The 13960-nt window shown below is 42.2% G+C and overlaps 1 long non-coding RNA gene across 1 annotated transcript; it reads left to right on the forward strand.

Moving 5' to 3' along the window:
• Positions 1 to 11406: 11406 nt before the first annotated feature.
• On the forward strand, positions 11407 to 12541 carry LOC133148566 (uncharacterized). The gene is made up of 4 exons (XR_009712670.1): positions 11407 to 11513; positions 11740 to 11917; positions 12029 to 12190; positions 12462 to 12541. It is a non-coding gene; the product is annotated as an uncharacterized LOC133148566 (long non-coding RNA).
• The last annotated feature ends 1419 nt before the right edge of the window (positions 12542 to 13960 follow it).

A 13960-nucleotide genomic window follows, 5' to 3' on the forward strand; every position in this document is an offset into this window, starting at 1 on the left:
TTCCTGTGTGCCAGACCTGAGGAAGGCACAAAAGATGCCGAAACGTTGTCGATGGTCACACAGATGTACAAAGTAGCGCAAAATGACGCCAGTAGAACCCAATTGGAAGCAGATAATAATTTACCCACCTCTACCCAAATAGGAGAGTGATGGATGCCGCACAGAGCAATGGCTCTCGCTCCACCCAAAATGCGGGGAGTCGATGAATTAGGTGCGAGGTACGAATTTGGTTGAACGCAAAAGTAGCTGTCAATCATTCATGCCAATTCGAGACTCATCATCATTATTATTATATAACAAAGGCGACCGCATAAGGAAAGTACAATCAAACACAAGCACAATAAAGCACAAACACGTGTTCAAGATCAAACAAGATCTTTATTAAGCCCAAATGTGTCCTGGCCAGTATGACTGGTGCAGCCACAGCAGGCAGGAAGTTCGGGAGCTTCGTGGGGTGCGGTCCGGGATGGTAGGACCGTGCCTTTGTTCCTCTCCTTCGGGGGAGGGACTCTTTACCTCATCCTAACTCGCCTGTGCCACCTCCTTTGCCGCCCCCGCGTTTCCAGCTTTCTTTGTGCTCCTGCCTCGTTTGTGTGCTGTTCCCTATACTGGTCCTACCCCAGCCCCAATCCTACCCTATCCCTAATCCTAATCCAAACCCTAACCCTAACCCTAATCCTAACCCATACCCTAACCCTAGCCCCATTTCCAACTAAGACAAACTCGTCAATCTGCAATTTAAAAACAAACAAGTCAAAAATTTGAACAGGAAATACAAAAATATACAAAACAAAAAAATGTACAAGTCAAAAATTTGAACGTAATCACAAATTTGAACGTAAACAATTGCAAAAAAGCATTCAAGATCGAAAAGAAGTTAAAAGTTAATATTTACTGTAATTAAAAAACAATAATACTTACCCGAAACAAAGAAAATGTAATTAAAAAACAATAATACTTACCCAAAACAAGGAAAATGTAATTAAAAAACAATAATACTTACCCAAAACAAAGAAAATGTAATTAAAAAACAATAATACTTACCTAAAACAAAGAAATTGTACTTACCTATGCTGGAGATCGCAATTCCACGCCCAATGGTGCCTGCAAATAAAACAAAAATGTATTACGCTAAATTAAGTGAAAGAAAAATATTTTCCTAAAATAAAAGCAACTCGCTATAAAAGGACCATTTGGAGCAGAAAGCTCTCAGTCTCGATGCGGCCATGGAGGAGGAAGCAGCTCCCCATGCAATTAAACTAAACTAAATTTAGGGACAATTCCTGTGTGCCAGACCTGAGGAAGGCACAAAAGATGCCGAAACGTTGTCGATGGTCACACAGATGTACAAAGTAGCGCAAAATGACGCCAGTAGAACCCAATTGGAAGCAGATAATAATTTACCCACCTCTACCCAAATAGGAGAGTGATGGATGCCGCACAGAGCAATGGCTCTCGCTCCACCCAAAATGCGGGGAGTCGATGAATTAGGTGCGAGGTACGAATTTGGTTGAACGCAAAAGTAGCTGTCAATCATTCATGCCAATTCGAGACTCATCATCATTATTATTATATAACAAAGGCGACCGCATAAGGAAAGTACAATCAAACACAAGCACAATAAAGCACAAACACGTGTTCAAGATCAAACAAGATCTTTATTAAGCCCAAATGTGTCCTGGCCAGTATGACTGGTGCAGCCACAGCAGGCAGGAAGTTCGGGAGCTTCGTGGGGTGCGGTCCGGGATGGTAGGACCGTGCCTTTGTTCCTCTCCTTCGGGGGAGGGACTCTTTACCTCATCCTAACTCGCCTGTGCCACCTCCTTTGCCGCCCCCGCGTTTCCAGCTTTCTTTGTGCTCCTGCCTCGTTTGTGTGCTGTTCCCTATACTGGTCCTACCCCAGCCCCAATCCTACCCTATCCCTAATCCTAATCCAAACCCTAACCCTAACCCTAATCCTAACCCATACCCTAACCCTAGCCCCATTTCCAACTAAGACAAACTCGTCAATCTGCAATTTAAAAACAAACAAGTCAAAAATTTGAACAGGAAATACAAAAATATACAAAACAAAAAAATGTACAAGTCAAAAATTTGAACGTAATCACAAATTTGAACGTAAACAATTGCAAAAAAGCATTCAAGATCGAAAAGAAGTTAAAAGTTAATATTTACTGTAATTAAAAAACAATAATACTTACCCGAAACAAAGAAAATGTAATTAAAAAACAATAATACTTACCCAAAACAAGGAAAATGTAATTAAAAAACAATAATACTTACCCAAAACAAAGAAAATGTAATTAAAAAACAATAATACTTACCTAAAACAAAGAAATTGTACTTACCTATGCTGGAGATCGCAATTCCACGCCCAATGGTGCCTGCAAATAAAACAAAAATGTATTACGCTAAATTAAGTGAAAGAAAAATATTTTCCTAAAATAAAAGCAACTCGCTATAAAAGGACCATTTGGAGCAGAAAGCTCTCAGTCTCGATGCGGCCATGGAGGAGGAAGCAGCTCCCCATGCAATTAAACTAAACTAAATTTAGGGACAATTCCTGTGTGCCAGACCTGAGGAAGGCACAAAAGATGCCGAAACGTTGTCGATGGTCACACAGATGTACAAAGTAGCGCAAAATGACGCCAGTAGAACCCAATTGGAAGCAGATAATAATTTACCCACCTCTACCCAAATAGGAGAGTGATGGATGCCGCACAGAGCAATGGCTCTCGCTCCACCCAAAATGCGGGGAGTCGATGAATTAGGTGCGAGGTACGAATTTGGTTGAACGCAAAAGTAGCTGTCAATCATTCATGCCAATTCGAGACTCATCATCATTATTATTATATAACAAAGGCGACCGCATAAGGAAAGTACAATCAAACACAAGCACAATAAAGCACAAACACGTGTTCAAGATCAAACAAGATCTTTATTAAGCCCAAATGTGTCCTGGCCAGTATGACTGGTGCAGCCACAGCAGGCAGGAAGTTCGGGAGCTTCGTGGGGTGCGGTCCGGGATGGTAGGACCGTGCCTTTGTTCCTCTCCTTCGGGGGAGGGACTCTTTACCTCATCCTAACTCGCCTGTGCCACCTCCTTTGCCGCCCCCGCGTTTCCAGCTTTCTTTGTGCTCCTGCCTCGTTTGTGTGCTGTTCCCTATACTGGTCCTACCCCAGCCCCAATCCTACCCTATCCCTAATCCTAATCCAAACCCTAACCCTAACCCTAATCCTAACCCATACCCTAACCCTAGCCCCATTTCCAACTAAGACAAACTCGTCAATCTGCAATTTAAAAACAAACAAGTCAAAAATTTGAACAGGAAATACAAAAATATACAAAACAAAAAAATGTACAAGTCAAAAATTTGAACGTAATCACAAATTTGAACGTAAACAATTGCAAAAAAGCATTCAAGATCGAAAAGAAGTTAAAAGTTAATATTTACTGTAATTAAAAAACAATAATACTTACCCGAAACAAAGAAAATGTAATTAAAAAACAATAATACTTACCCAAAACAAGGAAAATGTAATTAAAAAACAATAATACTTACCCAAAACAAAGAAAATGTAATTAAAAAACAATAATACTTACCTAAAACAAAGAAATTGTACTTACCTATGCTGGAGATCGCAATTCCACGCCCAATGGTGCCTGCAAATAAAACAAAAATGTATTACGCTAAATTAAGTGAAAGAAAAATATTTTCCTAAAATAAAAGCAACTCGCTATAAAAGGACCATTTGGAGCAGAAAGCTCTCAGTCTCGATGCGGCCATGGAGGAGGAAGCAGCTCCCCATGCAATTAAACTAAACTAAATTTAGGGACAATTCCTGTGTGCCAGACCTGAGGAAGGCACAAAAGATGCCGAAACGTTGTCGATGGTCACACAGATGTACAAAGTAGCGCAAAATGACGCCAGTAGAACCCAATTGGAAGCAGATAATAATTTACCCACCTCTACCCAAATAGGAGAGTGATGGATGCCGCACAGAGCAATGGCTCTCGCTCCACCCAAAATGCGGGGAGTCGATGAATTAGGTGCGAGGTACGAATTTGGTTGAACGCAAAAGTAGCTGTCAATCATTCATGCCAATTCGAGACTCATCATCATTATTATTATATAACAAAGGCGACCGCATAAGGAAAGTACAATCAAACACAAGCACAATAAAGCACAAACACGTGTTCAAGATCAAACAAGATCTTTATTAAGCCCAAATGTGTCCTGGCCAGTATGACTGGTGCAGCCACAGCAGGCAGGAAGTTCGGGAGCTTCGTGGGGTGCGGTCCGGGATGGTAGGACCGTGCCTTTGTTCCTCTCCTTCGGGGGAGGGACTCTTTACCTCATCCTAACCCTAACCCTAACCCTAACCCTAACCCTTTTCCTTAACATCAAAATCCTGACACTTAACCAAACTCCTAAACTAACTCGTAACCCTTATCCAAATCCTAAACTTAACCAATTCCAAACCTAAGTCCTAAATTGAACCAAATTCCAAGACCAGATCTTAGCCTTGTTCTAAGCCGAACATTGGAAATCCTAAACTTAACTAATTCTAGATTCTAAGCTTAACCAAAATTAAGTTTCTAAATTTAACCTCATCAAAATCCGGACACTTAACCAAACTCCTAAACTAACTCGTAACCCTTATCCAAATCCTAAACTTAACCAATTTTAAAACTAAATCCTAAATTGAACCAAATTCCAAGACCAGAGCTTAACCCTGTTCTAAGCCTGATTTTAATCAAAAAGTTTTTTTTGGTCAAAACAATAATGACGGGACTGCACAAGGGGGCGCCATTGACACATTTGTCAGCGGTCGCACAAACAAGGCTTTTTTTAGACAGAATTCCTGTTTTGTGAATTTTGTCCTTTAAATGTGGAGATAAATAAATGGGGAAAACACTAATAAAGATTACTAAGGTGTTTATGGACACTTTGTGGGATTCTGATCACTTGGTGGGGGAGGATATTAAGATAAATGCGATGGTTGACAGATGGTTGCCATGACACTGGGCGGAATCTTACGTACTTCCGGTTTGCTGCCGTTGTTTAGCTACTTTATGTTAATGCCTATCTCGTTTCAATCAATATACAGCACGGTTATTGTTGGAGAGAAGTTGACGGACAGGAATGACCGGGTTAGCAAGATTAAACTATACAAATCGAATTTTATTCGAGTATCATCATTTGGTGGGGCGGTTTTAGTAACGGTATGGTTTACAGGCAACCTATGACGCGCCGCGGGGGCTTATGGGTACTTCCGGTTGGCTAATGCTCAGATTAGCTACAATACGGAGGGGTGATGGTTTGACGGGAGCCTGCCATGACACTTGGCTGAGGCTCATGGGAGTGGGCGATCAGTAGTGGCTCCGGGACGCCAGAGAGTGGCGCAAGTAAAAAGAGAAGAAAGAGAGAATGGGAAGGAATTCGACACAAGGTAAGTTGCAACCAGTTTTTATTTGTTCCATTAGCAAAGACAGGTGAGTACTTGACAGTCTCAAATGTTATGCAATATATGCCCAAAAATTAAATAAGGTAGACAAAATGCACACGAAATAAACCAAAAGTTATAAAACTAATAGCTACATTCTCAATATATCTAACAGATTGACCAATTGTTCTACTCTGTCAGCGTTAAAGCTAGACAGTTGACTGGACAGCTGAATGACATTTGAATTGACGAGGTAGACACACTCCGGGGCTTGATCGACCCCGGCGGGGCCTCCCTTGGGCGAGGGTGTCTTGTGATAATGGCCGAAACACTCTGTGACCCCAAGGTCCACTACTGATGAGGTGTCTACAAAATTTTGACGTTCAAATTACCTACAACAATGATGACTTCATGACTTTCTAGAGCAACCAGCTGATGGACTATAAAAACAGGATATTAAGTCAAAAACAATTAAAAAATAATTCAAAGTGAATAGGCATAATATAATCCAAGGGTAGGACTTTAGCTTGATGTTTTTTTCTCCCGCTTTCCACTAATTTCCCATCTTGCTGGCCGAAGACCTGGGTAGCGCCTCAGCTACTCGGGGGAGGTTCTGGCTGAGGTGCACTCTCACTTCGCCGTCCTTCGTACACCATCCGGATTTTATGGGGCCTGGTACGGCGGGGTTTACTGCGGAGACATGCGCTGGCCCGTGCCATCCGTTGCCTTCTATTTAAACCGACGGGGTCGGCGGACCCTAAGGGGAAGGTGTAACGAGACAAACTCAAAAGACCTAACCAGCCAGTGCCCTTCGGACATCCCGGTAGGACCTTAAGCCAAATTATCGGGTCGCATACTGTTCTAATTTTCCCTTTTCCTGATCAACATCGTTTTTCACCCTCGCCACGTGTCGGGTCAGGCAACCTGGGGTTTTGGTCGAGATGCAGTCCCATCTCCCATTGCCTATCCGTGGAACTCTTCACCCTCTCCACGGGTCGAGTCAGAAGACCTGGGGTTTTGGTCGAGATGCAGTCCCATTTCCCATTACCTATCAGGGGAACTTTTCACCCTCTCCACGGGTCGGGTCAGAAAACCTGGGGTTTTGGTCGAGATGCAGTCACATTGCCTACCCGTGGACTTTCCTTTTCCTTAACATCAAAATCCTGACACTTAACCAAACTCCTAAACTAACTCGTAACCCTTATCCAAATCCTAAACTTAACCAATTCCAAACCTAAGTCCTAAATTGAACCAAATTCCAAGACCAGATCTTAGCCTTGTTCTAAGCCGAACATTGGAAATCCTAAACTTAACTAATTCTAGATTCTAAGCTTAACCAAAATTAAGTTTCTAAATTTAACCTCATCAAAATCCGGACACTTAACCAAACTCCTAAACTAACTCGTAACCCTTATCCAAATCCTAAACTTAACCAATTTTAAAACTAAATCCTAAATTGAACCAAATTCCAAGACCAGAGCTTAACCTTGTTCTAAGCCTGATTTTAATCAAAAAGTTTTTTTTGGTCAAAACAATAATGACGGGACTGCACAAGGGGGCGCCATTGACACATTTGTCAGCGGTCGCACAAACAAGGCTTTTTTTAGACAGAATTCCTGTTTTGTGAATTTTGTCCTTTAAATGTGGAGATAAATAAATGGGGAAAACACTAATAAAGATTACTAAGGTGTTTATGGACACTTTGTGGGATTCTGATCACTTGGTGGGGGAGGATATTAAGATAAATGCGATGGTTGACAGATGGTTGCCATGACACTGGGCGGAATCTTACGTACTTCCGGTTTGCTGCCGTTGTTTAGCTACTTTATGTTAATGCCTATCTCGTTTCAATCAATATACAGCACGGTTATTGTTGGAGAGAAGTTGACGGACAGGAATGACCGGGTTAGCAAGATTAAACTATACAAATCGAATTTTATTCGAGTATCATCATTTGGTGGGGCGGTTTTAGTAACGGTATGGTTTACAGGCAACCTATGACGCGCCGCGGGGGCTTATGGGTACTTCCGGTTGGCTAATGCTCAGATTAGCTACAATACGGAGGGGTGATGGTTTGACGGGAGCCTGCCATGACACTTGGCTGAGGCTCATGGGAGTGGGCGATCAGTAGTGGCTCCGGGACGCCAGAGAGTGGCGCAAGTAAAAAGAGAAGAAAGAGAGAATGGGAAGGAATTCGACACAAGGTAAGTTGCAACCAGTTTTTATTTGTTCCATTAGCAAAGACAGGTGAGTACTTGACAGTCTCAAATGTTATGCAATATATGCCCAAAAATTAAATAAGGTAGACAAAATGCACACGAAATAAACCAAAAGTTATAAAACTAATAGCTACATTCTCAATATATCTAACAGATTGACCAATTGTTCTACTCTGTCAGCGTTAAAGCTAGACAGTTGACTGGACAGCTGAATGACATTTGAATTGACGAGGTAGACACACTCCGGGGCTTGATCGACCCCGGCGGGGCCTCCCTTGGGCGAGGGTGTCTTGTGATAATGGCCGAAACACTCTGTGACCCCAAGGTCCACTACTGATGAGGTGTCTACAAAATTTTGACGTTCAAATTACCTACAACAATGATGACTTCATGACTTTCTAGAGCAACCAGCTGATGGACTATAAAAACAGGATATTAAGTCAAAAACAATTAAAAAATAATTCAAAGTGAATAGGCATAATATAATCCAAGGGTAGGACTTTAGCTTGATGTTTTTTTCTCCCGCTTTCCACTAATTTCCCATCTTGCTGGCCGAAGACCTGGGTAGCGCCTCAGCTACTCGGGGGAGGTTCTGGCTGAGGTGCACTCTCACTTCGCCGTCCTTCGTACACCATCCGGATTTTATGGGGCCTGGTACGGCGGGGTTTACTGCGGAGACATGCGCTGGCCCGTGCCATCCGTTGCCTTCTATTTAAACCGACGGGGTCGGCGGACCCTAAGGGGAAGGTGTAACGAGACAAACTCAAAAGACCTAACCCTAACCCTAACCCTAACCCTAACCCTAACCCTAACCCTAACCCTAACCCTAACCCTAACCCTAACCCTAACCCTAACCCTAACCCTAACCCTAACCCTAACCCTAACCCTAACCCTACCAACTACAATGACTACCAACTAACCCTAACCCTAACCTAGCCCTGACCCCTGACCCTAAACTTAACCCTAACCTTAACCTTGACCCCTAGCCCTTACCCTAACCTAGCCCTGACCCCTGACCCTAAACTTAACCCTAACCTTAACCTTGGCCCCTAGCCCTGACCCTAACCTTAACCTGGTTCTCTGAGGTTAACAGTTAATTGAATATAGAGACATAATATTACAACAGGATTAAGGCAAAGGGTATAGGCATAATGAGAGAAAAGGACCCTAAGGGGAAGCTTGACCCCTGACCCTAACCCTAACCTTAATTTCTGAGGATAACGGTTAATTGAATATAGGAACAAAATATTAAATCAAGATTAAGGCCCAGGGAATGGGCATAATGTAATCCGAGGTGGTTCTCCCACTGTTTTATCTCATTTTTCACAAGCTTTTTTTCCCATCTTGCTGGCCGAAGACCTGGGTAGCGTCTCAGCTACTCGGGGGAGGTTCTGGCTGAGGTGCACTCTCACTTCGCCGTCCTTCGTACACCATCCGGATTTTATGGGGCCTGGTACGGCGGGGTTTACTGCGGAGACATGCGCTGGCCCGTGCCATCCGTTGCCTTCTATTTAAACCGACGGGGTCGGCGGACCCTAAGGGGAAGGTGTAACGAGACAAACTCAAAAGACCTAACCCTAACCCTAACCCTAACCCTAACCCTAACCCTAACCCTAACCCTAACCCTAACCCTAACCCTAACCCTAACCCGAAACGTCGACATCACACAGAAGGAGCGCAAAATGACGCCATTAGAAGCTAATTTGAGATTTAATAGAGACCCACGCCCTACCCAAATAGGAGGGCGCATGGATGCCGCACATCTCGCTCCACCCAAAATGCGGGGAGTCAAACAAGGGAGTGCGAGGTACTTTAGAGATTGAGCGCAGACGAAGCTGCCAATCTCTCTGGCCAATTCGAGACTCATTATTATATAAATAACAAAGGCGACCGGATGGGAAAAGTGTACAAACAATAAGCACAAACAAGTGTCCATGATCAAATATTCATTTTATTAAAAACCAATCTGGCCAGCATGGCTGGCGCGGCCACAGCGGGCAGGATGGTCGGGGGCTGGTTCGTGGGGTGGGTGCAGGGATGGTAGGACCGTGCCTTTGTCTCTCTCCTTCGGGGAAGGGACTCCTTACCTCAATCCTAACCCTAACCCTAACCCTAACCCTAACCCTAACCCTAACCCTAACCCTATCTAACCGACGGGGTCGGCGGACCCTAAGGGGAAGGTGTAACGAGACAAACTCAAAAGACCTAACCCTAACCCTAACCCTAACCCTAACCCTAACCCTAACCCTAACCCTAACCCTAACCCTAACCCTAACCCTAACCTAGCCCTGACCCCTGACCCTAAACTTAACCCTAACCTTAACCTTGACCCCTAGCCCTGACCCTAACCTAGCCCTGACCCCTGACCCTAAACTTAACCCTAACCTTAACCTTGACCCCTAGCCCTGACCCTAACCTTAACCTGGTTCTCTGAGGTTAACAGTTAATTGAATATAGAGACATAATATTACAACAAGATTAAGGCAAAGGGTATAGGCATAATGAGAGAAAAGGACCCTAAGGGGAAGCTTGACCCCTGACCCTAACCCTAACCTTAATTTCTGAGGATAACGGTTAATTGAATATAGGAACAAAATATTAAATCAAGATTAAGGCACAGGGAATGGGCATAATGTAATCCGAGGTGGTTCTCCCACTGTTTTATCTCATTTTTCACAAGCTTTTTTTCCCATCTTGCTGGCCGAAGACCTGGGTAGCGCCTCAGCTACTCGGGGGAGGTTCTGGCTGAGGTGCACTCTCACTTCGCCGTCCTTCGTACACCATCCGGATTTTATGGGGCCTGGTACGGCGGGGTTTACTGCGGAGACATGCGCTGGCCCGTGCCATCCGTTGCCTTCTATTTAAACCGACGGGGTCGGCGGACCCTAAGGGGAAGGTGTAACGAGACAAACTCAAAAGACCTAACCCTAACCCTAACCCTAACCCTAACCCTAACCCTAACCCTAACCCTAACCCTAACCCTAACCCTAACCCTCGTCACCGTGGGATAGACAAAACGTCATTTCGCTCTCTTTGTGTGTTGTGACATGAGGAGAGATTGACAATAAAGCTGACTTTGACTTTAAGGTTTTGACTTTGATATATATATATATATATATATGTATATCATAATGAAATCAATAATTATCATATAAATATCATATAAAAATTATGACTTTAATAATCATTATGTCATAATGACTTACCATGGCATTTTTTTTATTCCTAGCATTAGTTTTTTTCCGTTTTCTTTTTCACTGGCGGGTATGGGGTGACATGGGCTGACATGAATTTATCCAATGAGGATCGAGTGTGTTCAACGGTCCTGCTTTGAATGGCCAATCAGGTCAAAGTAAAGGGGACAAATCGCGATCACAGCGCTTGCATCTCTGGCTCCGACAACAACTTTTCTTATAAGACCTTGTCTTGTATTGTGTGTTTTTTTGTTGTGTTTCTATGTGTTTGCGTCGTCTGCGTTCATTTGTTTCACTTTGGCTGCGAAAACGGCACCGAGAGAGCGCTGTTTTTCGATCGCGAGAGAGAGGGCAGACAGAGCTAGCTACTGGTAACGTTAACTGTTAGCTAGCTTGTGATAGCAGTAACTTTAACTGACCAGATTGTCTTTTTTTTAAACTTACTGAAGCCACAAAATGATATATGTATATATATACATGTAGTACTTGCTCCGACAGTACGATGGTCGTTACTGTGTCGTTATTTTATATTTTTATGCTGCGCAAGAGTATTTTCCCGCCTTTCTTTTTTTCTTCACCTTCTCCGCCTCCGTATGCGTTTTCCTTCGGGAGGCAGCACCACCAAGCACACGTCGCGACGTCCAGAAACTCGGTAAGTAGGACTACTATCACTATAAGTAATAAAATAAAATAGTAATACACAAGTAGTAATCAGTTTGCTTGCCATCAGTTACTCTATATGCTCCTTTTATCTGTTTTATGTACAGCTTGTAAGATATGTATGCTCCCTGCCCTGTTTTTACAGTCATTCATGTGAACCAGATCATTTATAAAATGGACTGCTGTGAAATATGATTTTTGTTATGTCTGACTTTAAGGAGAGACAATCCTGACTGCAAAAAAATGGATGCTGTCGATCGAGGGGAGGGTCATAATCCCACCTGCTGCTCACGTGGCTGACTTCACCACTGTCTTGGCCACTCTCTTCGCCTGTTACTATGTTTTCAACCTAGAGTATCAGGTGGAAACCTGCACAACTTTGGAATTTATTCAGAGGTATTAACCGATAAAATTATAAATTAACTTTATTCCCACTGGCATTTTCTATATCTCTTTGATAATTGCAATTGTCTCAACCTCTAACTCATTTCATATGTTTTTGGTCAGGATTAATCCTGACTCCACCAAGTGCAGTGCCAAGGAGCAGATGAGCCGGAAGACTGGGAGAGTGGTGAGGAGAAAGACTTGATACATGAACCCCCATGTGATCTCCTTCATCATGGAGTTCATGAAGGCTTCACTTCATGGAGGCTAACTGACTAGATACAGGTGAGGTTCAGATAAGGGTCACAACTAATTTGCATATCAGCTGTTTCAATGCAGAGATTTATTTTCTCTCCGATCTAACTTGCGACATATTCAATTCGATTTTTAATCATCTCATGAGTAATCGTTACATCCCTACTAATAATATAACTCCAACCTTGCTAATTGCATGAGTGTTCCTGCAGCCATGTGACACACTTCCTATCAGGAACAAGTATCTTGACATGACAACGACATCACCATCATCTTAATGTATTTTCTTCTTTAATTTCAGGGCTCCTGTTTTGTCCAAGCCCAAGGAAGTTTTGTCTAAAAGGTTTGGTAATGTGCTTTATGTTCCTGTTCACAAAAAAAATAAATAACCCTGTTAACAAATTTCTTGTTGTCTGTTGTTAATTGAAATATTTTAGAATATGGGTCATTCTATTAATGATTAATACTAAATCACTGATTCAGCATTTAAATTGTACAGTGAGAAACTCAATTTACAATGATTACCTGGTACCTACTGTTACTGCATTGCCATATACAATACCGTTCATTTGTTTGTACAGTAAATAAACCAGTTATTTAAAGGCAACTGAAAGCGCGGTATTTCATTGATATTTATTCTGCAGTTAAGCAACTAATACTGTAAATGCAAATAAAATCAGTTTTTAATTTTTTAGTATACAGTTAAAACATCTAACTGTAAATAAAACTGAAATCACAGTATTTAAATGTTATTTTGTATACAGTTAAACAACTAATACTGTAAACGCAACTGGAATCACAGTATTTAATTGTTATTTAGCATACAGTTAAAACATCTAATACTATAAATCCAACTGAAATCACAGTATTTAACTGTTATTTAGTCCACAGTTAAAACATCTAATACTGTAAATACAGCCAAAATCACAGTATTTAACTGGTTTTTGCTTTACAGTAAATACAATAATACTGTAAATAGGGAATACAGTATATCTACTGTAAAACGTCTTTACAGTAAGTTACTGGTTACTAGCTGCCAGTTAATTACTGTAAATTTCTCGGAAATTTTTTTACAGTTTTCTCGGCGAGCTGAGCACTTTTTCTGAATTGTGCCGCTCCCGTCACTCTGGTTAGGTTGGCATCGAGAAAAACGCTATCGGGTGCTTTAGAGTGCCGAGTTATTCACTGCGCATGAAGAAAAGACCACCTCCAACGTTTGGTTTATGTTTAATAAGCATTTTTAATTTTATTGCTTAAATCGCATTTTCTCGGCGAGCTGAGCACTTTTTCTGAATTGTGCCGCTCCCGTCACTCTGGTTAGGTTGGCATCGAAAAAAACGCTCTCGGGTGCTTTAGAGTGCCGAGTTTATCACTGCGCATGAAGAAATGACCACTTCCAACGTTTGGTTTATGTTTTATAAGCATTTCTAATTTTATTGCTTAAATCGCATTTTCTCGGCGAGCTGAGCACTTTTTCTGAATTGTGCCGCTCCCGTCACTCTGGTTAGGTTGGCATCGAAAAAAACGCTCTCGGGTGCTCTAGAGTGCCGAGTTTATTACTGCGCATTAAGAAATGACCACCTCCAACGTTTGGTTTATGTTTTATAAGCATTTTTAATTTTATTGCTTAAATCGCATTTTCTCGGCGAGCTGAGCACTTTTTCTGAATTGTGCCGCTCCCGTCACTCTGGTTAGGTTGGCATCGAAAAAAACGCTCTCGGGTGCTTTAGAGTGCCGAGTTATTCACTGCGCATGAAGAAATGACCACCTCCAACGTTTGGTTTATGTTTTATAAGCATT

Source organism: Syngnathus typhle, unplaced genomic scaffold, assembly GCF_033458585.1.
Source record: "Syngnathus typhle isolate RoL2023-S1 ecotype Sweden unplaced genomic scaffold, RoL_Styp_1.0 HiC_scaffold_116, whole genome shotgun sequence".
Lineage (NCBI taxonomy): Eukaryota > Metazoa > Chordata > Actinopteri > Syngnathiformes > Syngnathidae > Syngnathus > Syngnathus typhle.